Genomic DNA, 13,898 nt, shown 5'->3' on the forward strand with positions numbered 1-13,898 from the left:
TTCCCCCAGCATGGGGCATGACTCCAGGGATGAGCCTCCCTGGCACTGAGGAATTACTACCAAACACCAACTAGCAATGCAACTGAGAAAAGACCTTGACCAAAAGAGGGGAAATGTAAAGACAAATGAGTTTATATGGTATGAGACTTCAAACTCAGTTGGGAGGTTACACTTCTGCAAATCTCAGCAGGATCTCATTGACTGACAAATTAGATACTAACCCAAATAGTTGGGCTTCTAAGGGCTCTGGAGATACCCAGGCACTATGGTTGGGGCAGATAGCTCATGAGTCTGGTACCTTGCCAGTGGGCCCGACTTTGGGGTTTGTGCTCCCCAGTGTGACAGAACTGGACTCGGTTGTGGTTTCCCTACACATGGTTTTTCTGTCCCTTCTATTTGAACCTATCGTTGGTGTTGGAGTTAGTTGGTATGCATCCAAGAGATTTGAATCTTTGGGCTGTCTATGTGCCAGCTGGGCCCTGAGCCTCAACTGAGTTGTAATACCTACTCTCCAGTTCATTGGTCTAACCCAGGACAACTAAGAAGGAGGTGATAATGGACAACCACCATACCAAGGAACTTGAGAGTCTATAACTGCAAGCAAGAGAGTCCAATCCATCTGCCGTATGAGGACCAAAGCCTCCTCTCAATTAGAGGTGGAGTTGGCATCACCATTCCAGAATATTCAGGATTGGGGAAAGAACTATGGACTAGAGTAGACTTACTGCTATTCTACTATAGACATTGTGATTCCAGCGATGGAAAACCTTATAGCATTGATGTGGAGACAGTGGCCACTGGAGGTTCTGAGGGCACAGAAAGGGGAAAAAGGTTTAATACGGGAGCATTTTCGTGATTTGGGAATCATCCTGAATGACACTGCATTGACAGATACAGCACTTTATATATCTTGCCATAACCTACAAAATTGTGCAGGAGAGAGTATAAAGTACAATAAACTACAATCCATGCTTAGTGGCAATGCTTCAAAATGTGTTCATCAATTGCAATGAATGCAGCACACAAATAAAGAGTGTTGTTAAAGTGGGTAAATGTGCTCAGTGTGGGGAGCAGGGCATATGGGAATCCCCTATATTTTTATGTAACATTCATGTAATCTAAATATCTTTTTTTTAATTTAAAAAACACTAAGAAATAGTATGAACTAACATGACATTTTTGGGGTTTTTTTGCTTGTTTTTTTAATTTATTGAAATATATCACTCATACATAAACATACATAAACAATAAGTATATAATAGTTGTGAACTTACAGAACAAACAGATATAACATCAAACTTATATAACATCTCACCCTACCACCAATAATTTGCATTATTTTTAAACTTTTTAAACTAATAATTGAAGAGCATTGTCAAAATATTACTACTAAACAAAGTATTTTTCTCCTAACCAATCCTATTATTACCTTTATATCATTTATATATGAACGTACATAAACAATTAAGTATATAGTAAAAGTTGTGAACTTATAAAGCAAACATGCATAACATCATACAGGGGTGCTGTACATTAACCTTCCACTAACACCTTGCACTGTCATGAGAAGTTTGTTACAAATTATGAAAAAATACTGTCAAAATCTTACTACTAATCATAGTCCTTATCTTACATTAGATGTGTTTTTCCCCCAACCTACCCTATTATTATTTTTATATATTTTTTATGGCATAAATTGTAAACTTATAAAACAATCATGCACATGTGCAGAATTCCCAAACTACATCCCTCCATCAACACACCACAATGTGGTGTGTCATTTGCTACAGAAAAAATAATATCATCTGATTGCTACCATGTCCATAGTGAACATTTGGCTCACATTTTCCATACTGCCTCAGTACCAACACAGTATATCTTTCGTAAAGATGCAAGAATATTTGATTATTACTACTAACCACAGTCCATAGGTCACTCCTGCTGTATTTTTCCCATGCTTCTCCACATTCCCAATACCCTACAGTAGTGATATACATTTGTTCTAGCTAACAAAGGACACTCTTGCATCTGTACCATCAACCACAATTCTCATCCACCTCTTGGTTTACTGTGCTATCCACTTCCTAGATTATTCTCTAGCATTCTGTCAATTGGCATTTACATAACTAGACTACCATTTTCAGTCATATCCCCATTTATAAACTAGCTGTTACTCACTGTGTGTTACCATCCACGCTATACATTTCCATACCTTTACAGTAAAGCTAATTAAAACTTCTGCATACATTAAACATCAGTAGTCCACACAGTCCTTCTCTTATCTCCTTTTAGAATCCACCATCTACCACCAGGTCTTGAAGATATTTTCCTACAATTTATCCTAAAAGTTTTATGGTTCTTGCTTTTATTTTTAGTTTTTTGATCCACTTTGAGTTAATTTTTTGGATAAGGTGTGAGATAGGGGTCCTCTTTCCTTCTTTACGCTATGGATGTCCAATTGTTTCAGCACCTTTTGTTGAATGGATTGTTCTGCCTGAGCTGTGTGACTTTGACAGGCTAGTCAAAAATCATTTGACCAGACCTGTGAGGGTCTGTTTCAGAACCATAAATTTGGTTCTGTTGGTCTATTGTGTCTGTCTTTAGGCTAGTACCACGCTGTTTTTACCACTATAGGTAGGTATTATGATTTAAAGTCTGGAGATGAGGGTTTACTTTTCCTTTTTATAGTGTTTCTGGCTATTCAGGACTCCTTACCCTTCCAAACAAATTTGGTCATTGCAGGATGCTCTTTGGGTCTCCTGCAGCCCCCAAACAGATGCTTCAGCTAGTTCCAGAGAGCTGTGGGTGTTTGCTAACTGCCCTGTAACAGGATCTGACTCTAGGAAGGCCTTACTCTCCAGCCATCTTGCTAGGTGTCCTAACATGACATTTTATATCTAAGTAATTGCTACATAATTAAAATATAAAATTTAAATATCAAAAAATTATTTTTCAAGGAAAAACTATTTTAAAAAACAATACCTGAACAGCACTTTGGTTCTAACCTCAGTCATATTGCTAATGACCAGGAAGAAGGGAATGAATTAAAAACTTTCTTTTTATAAAAGATTGAGTAAAAGATAAATTTTAACTACCAATGTTCTCAATTTATTTTTCAAATTAAAGTATGTTCTATACATCTTATAGTTAATTTCTGAAGGAATTTAAAAATAAGATAAGACAAAAGTATAAGATGTAATAAAATAAAAGTATAAAATGAAGCTATAATATAAAGGAGAGGAAAAAAGAAATCACAGGATGGTATGCACAGAAATTACAGAAATAAAATCAAGTATGTCTATTATTACAATAAATAAATATAAGTGGCTTAAATTCCTCTATAAAAATATTTCTCAGATTCATTTTTTAAAAAGTACGTCAACCCTATAACTTACAAAACACACCTAAAACAAATTAACACAGAAAAAGAAGGAAAGAGTTAACAGCAGATCTATAACAGTCCTTCCTTCCCCAGGAACCCCTGAGGTGCTTTTGACCTTCAATCACAAGTACTTATTATAATGCATTATAATGCTGACAGAATTCACTAGTTAGAAGAAAATGAGGGTCTTCCAGAAGCTTCTATATACTGAATTTTTATCTAAATTATCCTTCTAGCAGGTTATACCTCATATGACTAGATTTTTTAAAAAATAAATAGACCTGAAATTTTGGGTTAATGATCCAAGCTCTCCCGGCAATTGGAAGTAAGGCATACAGTATTCCTAGCTGTATGGCTTAACTAAGAGATACCCAAACTAACTAGCTTCCCTGTGCTAACTCGTTGGCACAGAGCTCACATTTGTACCCAAACAAACCCCAGGCAATCATAGATCTTTGTCTAGGATGTAGCATCTGACAGATTAATGAATGTTAGACATAGCTCCTTTCTTGAATCCTTTGCAAAATTCTTACTACAGCTTGGTGCTGGGTAATACATTTGCTTTGTGAGAGTCTGATGGACAATTGCTGACAGTATAGTGGATAGTACAAGACAAGGTTGTGATTTACTATAAGGTCAATAAAGAAACAATATTGCCACATGATACCAATATTAATTTCCAATAAAGTGAACTTTGAGGCAAGGGACACTATAAAATCAATAAAAATTAACAAGAAAACTGCAAACCAATAACTCATATTTAATTTAAAATGTTTTCTAATATTTGGTTAACTAAAAATATACTCAAAAGTATATTCAAATACCTTGAACCAAATATTAGCAAATTGATTCCAACAATATTTGTAAAGGATTACAACCCATGACCAAGTGGGATTTATTCAAGTAATGTAATATTGGTTTTAAATATAAAAATAAATAAATGTAGAGTGATGTCACCAACATGGGTATATAAGACATCCCTGGAAAGGTCTCCCCTCAGAGTCAACTAATAAAAGGACAACTCCCATTCTACTTGCTCAGATCTCTGAAGTACTATAGAGACTGGAAAGGGAATCCACATATGCTGAATAAATAAACAAATAAGATAACACCAAAATCAGGTAGGAAATTTATATTCTGGACCTGCCAGTCCACACCCCTCCCCCTCAGTTTGTCCCACACAGTTTATGAGTCACACAGAGGCAGCCCAGCCTGGGTCCCTCCTGCCACAGACACAGAGCATAGAGCTACTCACGGCAGCAAATTAGAACCCCACGCATATCCTCTGTGGACAGGAACCAAGTCCACAGAGACCCAGGGCAGAACACAAGCAACTGAGGAGCACAACATACTGAAGTGTTCCTGGAGGAAAAAAAGAAACCATGGTGGAACTGTTGGCAAGAGGTGCACACACTCAACCCAGTCTCTGTTTGCTGGACAACCTAAGTGCAATATGGACCTTTCCAGGTTGACTCCATCTGGCCCCGTGGGACAGGATACCCTAACAGGGACAAAAACAAAGGCAGAAAAGCCTCAAGGAAAAAAAAATAGGGGAGCACTAAATTTCTGTAAGACAAGACTGGTCCCAGAACTGAAAAATGTAATGAAAAGGGGGCAATGATTGAGGGAGAGAATTTAAACAAACTACGGGTGCTGGGGAGAAAATTCTGCACAATAACAAACAGGGAAGATCAAGATCCCCACAGAAAGAATAGAGGAAAGGAAACTTTCTCCTGGAAGTGAAAGAATTGCACATAAAAAAAAGTAATCTTAAAAACTGTACTGCATGTCCAAGGTAAGAACCAGGTACACAAGAGCTGAGAAAAGCCGAACAACTAAATACAGGCTACTCTAAGGGCACACAACAAGTCAGACCAAGCGCCGAAGAGAAGTCTTAACACAATTTGAATAATATGCTAAGTGAACTAGACCTAGCAGCCATATACAGAATATTATACCCCCAAACAGCAGGATATACATTCTTCTCAAGTGCACATGTTGTTTTCCAGAATAGATAGCATATTGGTCACAAAACAAGTCTCAATAAATTTTAAAAGACTGAAATTATATAAAGCATCTTCCCTGACTACAAAGGAATGAAGCTGGAAATCCATAACAGGCAGAGAACTGTAAAATCAATAAATATATGGAAGTTAAATAAGACAAAAAATTAATGGGTTAAAGAAGAAATTACATGGCGGCGGACTTAGCCCAGTGGTTAGGGCATCCGTCTACCACATGGGAGGTCCGCGGTTCAAACCCCGGGCCTCCTTGACCCGTGTGGAGCTGGCCCATGCGCAGTGCTGATGCATACAAGGAGTGCCCTGCCATACAGGGGTGTACCCCACGTAGGGGAGCCCCATGCACAAGGAGGGCACCCTGTAAGGAGAGCTGCCCAGCGTGAAAGAAAGTGCAGCCAGTCCAGGAATGGTGCCGCACACGCAGAGAGCTGACACAACAAGATGACGCAACAAAAAGAAACACAGATTCTGGAGCTGCTGACAACAACAGAAGCGGACAAAGAAGACACAGCAAACAGACACAGAGAACAGACAACGGGGGAGGGGGGGGAGAGAAATAAATAAATAAATCTTTTTAAAAAAAGAAGAAATTACATGGGAAATCAATAAATACCTTGAAATGAATGAAAATGAGAATATAGCATACCAAAACTTATGGGATGCAGTGAAGGCTGTGATGAGGGGGTAATTTTTAGCCCTAACTGCTTACATTAAAAAAAAGAATAAAAAGCTGAAATCAAAGACCTAACTGCACACTGGGAAGGACTAGAAAATAACAACAAACTAAACCCAGAACAAGCAGAAGGAAAGAAAGAACAGAGATTAGAGCAGATATAAATGAAATAGAGGATAAAAAAACAATAGTGTTAACAAAAACAAAGGTTGGTTCTTTGAAATGATCAATAAAATTGACAAACCTTTAGCAAGAATGAAAGTGAAAAAAAGAAAGGGAACACAAATAAATAAAATCAGAAATGAAAGAGGGGGTATTACTACTGACCCCAGAGAAATAAAAGGAATCATGAAAGGATTATATGAACAACTACTTGCTAGCAAATTACACAGCCTAGATGAAATGGACAAATTCCTAGAGACACATAAAAAATCTACACTGAGTCTAGAAGAAATAGAAGGTCTCGATAGACCAGTTGCAAGTAGAGATAGAATCAGTCATCAGAAAGCTCCCAAAAAAGAAAAGTCCAGGACCAGATGGCTGTAGGATGAATTTTGTTAAACATATGTCCCAGACACTTAAATCTTTGGTTTGTTCATCTGCTAGTTGAACCCTGAATTTCAGCAGAGTTGCAATACCTACTCTCCAATTCACTGGCCTCACCCAGGACAACTAATGAGGAGATGATGATGGACAATGCCCAGAACAGAGTGTCTGCAACTGCAAGCAAGAGAGTTCCATCCATATGCCCTATGAGATCTAAGCCTCCTTTCAATTAGAAACAGGGGGGCATCACCATCCCAAAATACTCAAAACTGAGGAATGAACAATGGACTAAAGTACTTATTATTATTCTATATAGACTTATTATTATTCTAGCAATGGAAGTATTTTATCATTGATATATATGAAGGCGGTGGCCACAAGAGGTTCTGAGGGGAGGGAAAGGGAAAAATAGGTTAATATAGGGGCATTTTCGGAACATTAGAATTGTCCTGCATGACACTGCAATGGAGCAAACAGGCCATTAAACATTTTGTCAAAGCCTATAAAATTGTGCAGACAAAGTGTAAGCTATAATGTGAACTATATCCATAGTTAGTAACAATGTTTCAATATGTATTCATCAATTGTAACAAATGTACCACACTAATGAAAGATGTTGTTAATCTGGGAAAGTGTGGGAGGGCTAAGGAGTGGGGCATATGGGAATCCCCTATATATATATGTATATATATATATATTTTTTTAAGATTTGTTTTATTTATTTCTCTCCCCTTCCCCTGACCCCCCAGCCCCCGTTGTCTGTTTTCATGTCCATTCGTTGTGTATACCTCTATGTCTGTTTATGTAATCTAAAACATCTTTAAAAACAAAAATATTAAAAAATAAAATTAAAATAACAATCCTGCTCAAAAATTGAAGAGAAGTGAACACTACCACCTAAGTCATTCTATAATGCCAATATCGCCTTAATACAAAACCAGATAAAGATACCATGAAAAAAAGAAAATTACAGACCAATTTCAATTCTGAAGTATATGTAAAAATCCTCAATAAATACTAGCGGAATATTAAAAACAATTTATACCATGATCAAGTTGATTTATCCCTGGTGTGCTAGGGTGGTTCAGCATAAGAACATCAATTAATATAATACACCACATTAACAAAGTGAAGGGAACAAAAACACATGCTCATCTCGGTTGACACAGAAAAGACATTTGACGAAATCCAACATCCTTTTTTGATGAAAACACTTTGAAAAGTATATATAGAAGGAAAGTTCCTCAACATGATTAAGGGCATGAAAAAGCCAACGCTAACCTCATATTCAGTGGTGAAAGTCTGAAAGCTTTCCATCTAAAATCTGGCAGAAGTCAAGTGTGTCCATAGTCACCACTGTTACTCAACATTGTACTGGAAATTCTACTCAGAGCATTTAGGTGAGAAAAAGATAAAATGCAACCAAATTGGAAAGGAAGGAGAAAAACTTTTGCTAGTTGCAAATGACACGTTATACAGAAAGTGCTGAAAAATCCAGAGCAGAACTACTAGAGCTAATAAACGAATTCAGCAAAGTGGAGGGCTAAAACATCAATACCCCAAAACAAGTAGTGTTCTAAACACTAGGAATGAGCAATCTACGGAGCAAATCAATAAAAGTTTTCAGTTATTTCACTTATAATAGCAACTACAAGAATCAAATATCTAGGAATAAATTTAATCAAAGATAGAAAGGGCATAAAACTACGAAACTTTGCTAAAAGAAATCAAAGAATATCTAAACTAATAGAAGGACATTCCATGCTCATGGATTGGAAGACTAAATATTGTTAAGATGTCAATTCTATGCAAATTGATTTGTAGAGTCAATGTAATCCCAATCAAAATTCTAACAGCCTACTTTGCAGAAGTGTAAAAACCAATCCTTAAATTTAGTTGGAAGGGGAAGTGTCCCCGAATAGCCAATACCATCTAAAAAAAGAACAAAGGTGGCAGACTCACACTTCCTGACTTTAAAACTTATTACCGAGCTACAGTGGTCAAAACAAGCATGATACTAGAACTCCCTAATTGAGAGTTCAGAAATAGACCCTCACATCTATGGCCAACACTGCCAAATCCACTCAATTAGGAAAGAATGTCTCTTTAGCAAATGGCATTGAGAGAACTGGATATTCATACACAAAAGAATGAAGGAGGACCTCAATCTCACACCATATACAAAAATTAACTCAAAATGGATCAAAAGCAAAAATATAAGAAGCAGGACTACAAAACTTCTGGAAGAAAACACCAGAAAGCATCTTCAGGATCTTGTGCTAGGCAGTGGTTTTTAAGACTTTACACCCAAAGCACAAACAACAAAAGAAAAAATAAATAAATGGGACCTCATCAAAATGTAAAACTTTTTTGCATCCAAGGACTTTATAATAAAAGTGAAAATACAACATATTCAATGGGAGAAAATATTTGGACCTGCACATCCAATAAGGGTTTAATATCCAAAATAGGGAAGCGGACATGGCTCAACTGATAGAGCGTCCACCTACCGTATGGGGGTCCAGGGTTTGATACGCAGGGCTTCCTGACCCGTGTGGTGAGTTGGCCCAAGCACAGTGCTACCATGCACAAGGAGTGCCGTGCCATGCAGGGGCACCCCCGCATAGGGGAGCCCCATGAGCAATCAGTGCACCCTGCAAAGAGAGCTGCCTGCACGAATAAAGTACAGCCCACCCAGGAGTGGCACTGCATGCACAGAGAGCTGACATATCAAGATGACACCACAAAAAAGAGATGCAGTTTCCCAGTGCCGCCTGGTAATACAAGCAGATGCAGAAGAACACACAGTGAATGGACACAGAGAACAGACAACAGGGGTTCTAGGGGAAAGAAATAAGTAAAAATAAATCTTTAAAAAAAGAAAATATCCGGAATAAAGAAATCCTACAGGGAAACGGACTTGGCCCAGTGGTTAGGGCGTCCGTCTACCACGTGGGAGGTCCGTGGTTCAAACCCCGGGCCTCCTTGACCCGTGTGGAGCTGGCCCATGCGCAGTGCTGATGTGCTCAAGGAGTGCCCTGCCACGCAGGGGTGTCCCCCGCATAGGGGAGCCCCACGTGCAAGGAGTGCGCCCATGAGGAGAGCCGCCCAATGCAAAAGAAAGTGCAGCCTGCCCAGGAATGGCACCGCACACACTTCCTGTGCCGCTGACGACAACAGAAGCGAACAAAGAAACAAGACGCAGCAAATAGACACAGAGAACAGACAACCGGGGTGGGGGGGGAACTAACTAAATAAATAAATCTTTAAAAAAAAAAAAAAAGAAAGAAATCCTACAAGTCAACAGGAAAAAATACAAACCACTCATTTTTAAAATGGACAAAAGAGTTGAAGAGACATTTCTCCAAAGAGAATACACAAATGGTTAAAAGAACATGTGGGGAGCAGATGTGGCTCAAGCAGTTCAGCACCTGCCTCCCATATAGGAGGTCCTCCTTTCGGTTCCTAATGCCTCCTAAAGAAGATAAACAACTAGCAGAAAACAGGCAGACATCAAGCAAAACAACAATCAGGCAATGAGCAAAAACAAGCAGAATCAAGAAAAAGGCTACTTAAAAGTGGTAGGGGGAAGAAGATATGGCACAAGCAGTTGAGTGCCCACCTCCCACTTGGGAGGCCCCAGGTTGAGTTCCCAGTGCCTCCTAAAGAAAACAATGAGCAGACAATGAGCAAACAATGAGCAAAAACAATGAGCAGACAGCCAGCAATAAAAACAATGAGCAGACAATAAGCAAAGAACAAGCAGACAATGAGCAAAAACAAAAATCAAGCAATGAGTAAACAAGCAAAAAAATGAGCAAACAATGAAGGGGGGGGGAAGCACATGGGAAGATGCTCAACACCATTAACCACCAGAAAAAATGCAAATCAAAACCACAAAACCATTTCACATCCTCTAGACTGGTTACTATTTCAAAAACAGAAAATTACAAATGGATGTGGAGAAATACAAACATTCATTCCTTGCTGGTGGGAATGTAAAATGATGTAGCCGCTATGGAAGAAAGTTTGGCAGTTCCTCAAAAAGCTAAGTATACAATTACCATACGACCTAGCAATCTCACTGCTAGGTATATATGCAAATGAATTGAAAGCAAGGACTCAAACAAATTTTTCACACTGATGTTCAAAGTGGAATTATTCACAATTGCCAAAAGATGGAATCACCCTGTCTAACAACTGATGAATGGATAAACAAAATTGGTATAAACATACAATGGAATATTATTTAGCATTAAAAAGGAGTGAAGTTCTGATTCATGTGACAACATGGATGATTCCTTAATTGTGGATCCTAGAAAACCCTGCTGATGTGGGACCTTTGCTTGGATTGGATTCAGGTGAGTAGACTTTGATTGGATTGCTTCAGTGAGGTGGGTCTTGGTCCTCTTGCTGGAGTCCTTTATAAATGGAGGGCTGAAAACAGAGTCATGTAGAAAAAAGCAGCAGGCAGCAGAGACAGAGAAACCCCGAAAGGCTGAAAAAGAGAGGTCATGGAGGCCAGAATCAGTGGCGCACAGTGGAGCACAGGGGCCTCTGGAAAGGCTAGAAGAGATGGGGCCCAGAGTAGGAGGGAGCGGTGGGCCTAACTGCCCACAGCTGAGCTCGGGGAAGAACGCAGCCTGGAGGAGGAAGCAGAAACCCAGACCTGCCGAACCACCACTGTATCTTGCCATGTGGCAGGAGTCCAGGATCACCAACAACTGACCTTTGATGAGACAGCCTCTCTGTTGATGCCTTGATTTGGGCATTTTCACACCCTCAGAACGATAAGTTTTTAAGCTAACTAATTCCCATTATAAAAGCCAACCTGTTTCTGGTATATTGCTCCCAACAGCTTTTAGCAAACGAAAACATCTTGAGTTAGGCAAAGATTTCTTATATATTACAGCAAAAACACAGCCCATATAAAAATTGATAAATTGGACTTGATCAAAATTGCAAGTGTGGTGCTTCAAAAATCATCACTAAGAAAATGAAAAGAAAGGCCAGAAACTGAGAGAAAAGATGTCAAATCATATATCTGATAGCTTGTATCCAGAATATATAAAGAATACTTACAAGTCAGTAATAAGAAAAACAACCCAATTAAAAATGGGCAAAAGATCTGAATATACATTTCGCCAAAGAAGATATACAAATAACTATTAAGTACATAAAAAGATGCTCAACATCATTCATCATTAGGGAAGTACAAATTAAAACCATAATGCAAAACCACTGCGCTCTCATTAAATGGATCTAATCCAAAATACTAACTGTACTAAATATGGATGGTGATGTAAAAAAACTGAAACCCTCATACATTTCTGATGAGAATGTAAAATGGTAGAGTCACTTTGAAAACCAATTTCTTAATAACCAGTTTCTTAAAAAGTTAAACATATACTTACCACCATGCAAGCCAGCGGTTCCACTCCAAGATATGCACTCAAGAGAAATAAAAACTTATGTGCACAGAAAGAATTGTATATAAATGTTCAAAGCAGCATTATGCATAAGAGTTCCAAACTGGGATCCATCCAAATGAACATTAATTGGTGAGCAAGTAAACAAAATATAGTTTATCCATGCAAAGGACAATTTATTCAGCAATATAAAGGAACAAACTGGATATGTTATAACATGGATAAATGTTATATCATTGATAAACCTCAGAAACATTATGCTAAGTGGGAGAACCAGGCACCCACAGCGTATGATTCCATTTATATGCTATTTCCATACAAGGCAAAGCTATAAAGACAGAAAGCAGGTTATTGGTTACCTAAGGCTGTGGATGGAAAGAGTTATTCATTACAAACTGGCAGGAGAGAACATTTTAGGGTGATGGAAATGCTCTAAAACATTGTAGTGATGGTTGCACAACTGCATAGATTTACTAAAAATATTGAGCTGTGCAATTATAATCAGTGACTTTTATGGTATTTAAATTATACCTAAAAATTTCTTAAAATTAATAATAATGATCTTGCTTACTATCTACAGATGTTTTCAAAGTTAAATGCCAGACCAGCTAGAGCTTCTGAGGCCCTCTATCTGCTAAAAATATAATCCTGCCCCAATATAAAATAAAATATAAAAACAGAATTAGCTGCATAATAAATTCAAGGAAGTTCAAAAACTTCTATTATTTCCCTGGGGAAAAATACAACAGTACTTTTTAAAAATATCAAGTGCAAATTTTTCCCAAAAATATTTTTTTACTTTTTTGTTTGCTTACCATAAATTCATTTTTAATTTGACTGCCAAGTAATTCAACTTTCCATTTAATGACCAAATAAGCATAAATGCCACACTATTATTGTATTTATTGTTGTTGTTGCTATCAAACCATAGGAAGGTTATGGTCATGAGACTATGTAGCCATAAAAAGAACTTCTCTATATCCCATCTAAGGGTATCCTAAAGAGATAAAATCCATCGTGGTTCACAAAAGACAACTCTATTACACAAGTTAAGAATTTAGCACCTTTTCTTAATTTGTACAAAATATAAGGCCTTAAAATAATTGCTTCAGAGAATGATTTCACTCCTAATGTTATAGTAAAGCTTGACATTTGTAAAATACTCTCTAGTTTCAAAGTATTTTCCTATATAATCTTTGTTGATGCAGAAGAAATAGAAGGCAATTTATCTCCAATTTACGTGATGAAACTGAGGCTTGGGATTTTTAAGTGATTGCCCAAACTCACAGAGGTACTAGGAGGGGAGCCTGGATGTGAACCTCAGTCTCCCCATTCCCAGATGTCTACTTCCCTCATTGCGGTGCCTTGTTATCCTAGATGAGTTCTTGTAACTTCCTACATTATTTTCTGTGATCCAAGTCACTAGAAGGATTGGTTTGCCAGGAGTTTAAAATAAGTGCACAAAATAAACTTTAAAAAGTTTACTTTAAAAAGAAATACTTGTAAACTTATATAGAAAACAGGAATGAATAAAAGCTAACTTGGAAACCAACAATTTTCATTCTACTTAAATATTCATACATCATATAAGCATAATGCAATTTAAGAAAAATGAAACTATGCAAATGAGGAAAAATTAAAATATTACCTCAGAATACTACTAGGTAGAGAATTAGTGGACTGGAAGAAACTAACATTATTTTTCTCTATATACCTGAGTACTCAAAGGGAGTTTCTGTTCTGGGAGAAATTACCAAGCTGCCTTTTAATCTCAATAATTATATATCATGAAAGTATATATGTATAAATAATTATATATTTAAATATATTTTCTTTAGCTGATACAT

Source organism: Dasypus novemcinctus, chromosome 7, assembly GCF_030445035.2.
Source record: "Dasypus novemcinctus isolate mDasNov1 chromosome 7, mDasNov1.1.hap2, whole genome shotgun sequence".
NCBI classification, from domain to species: Eukaryota; Metazoa; Chordata; class Mammalia; order Cingulata; family Dasypodidae; genus Dasypus; species Dasypus novemcinctus.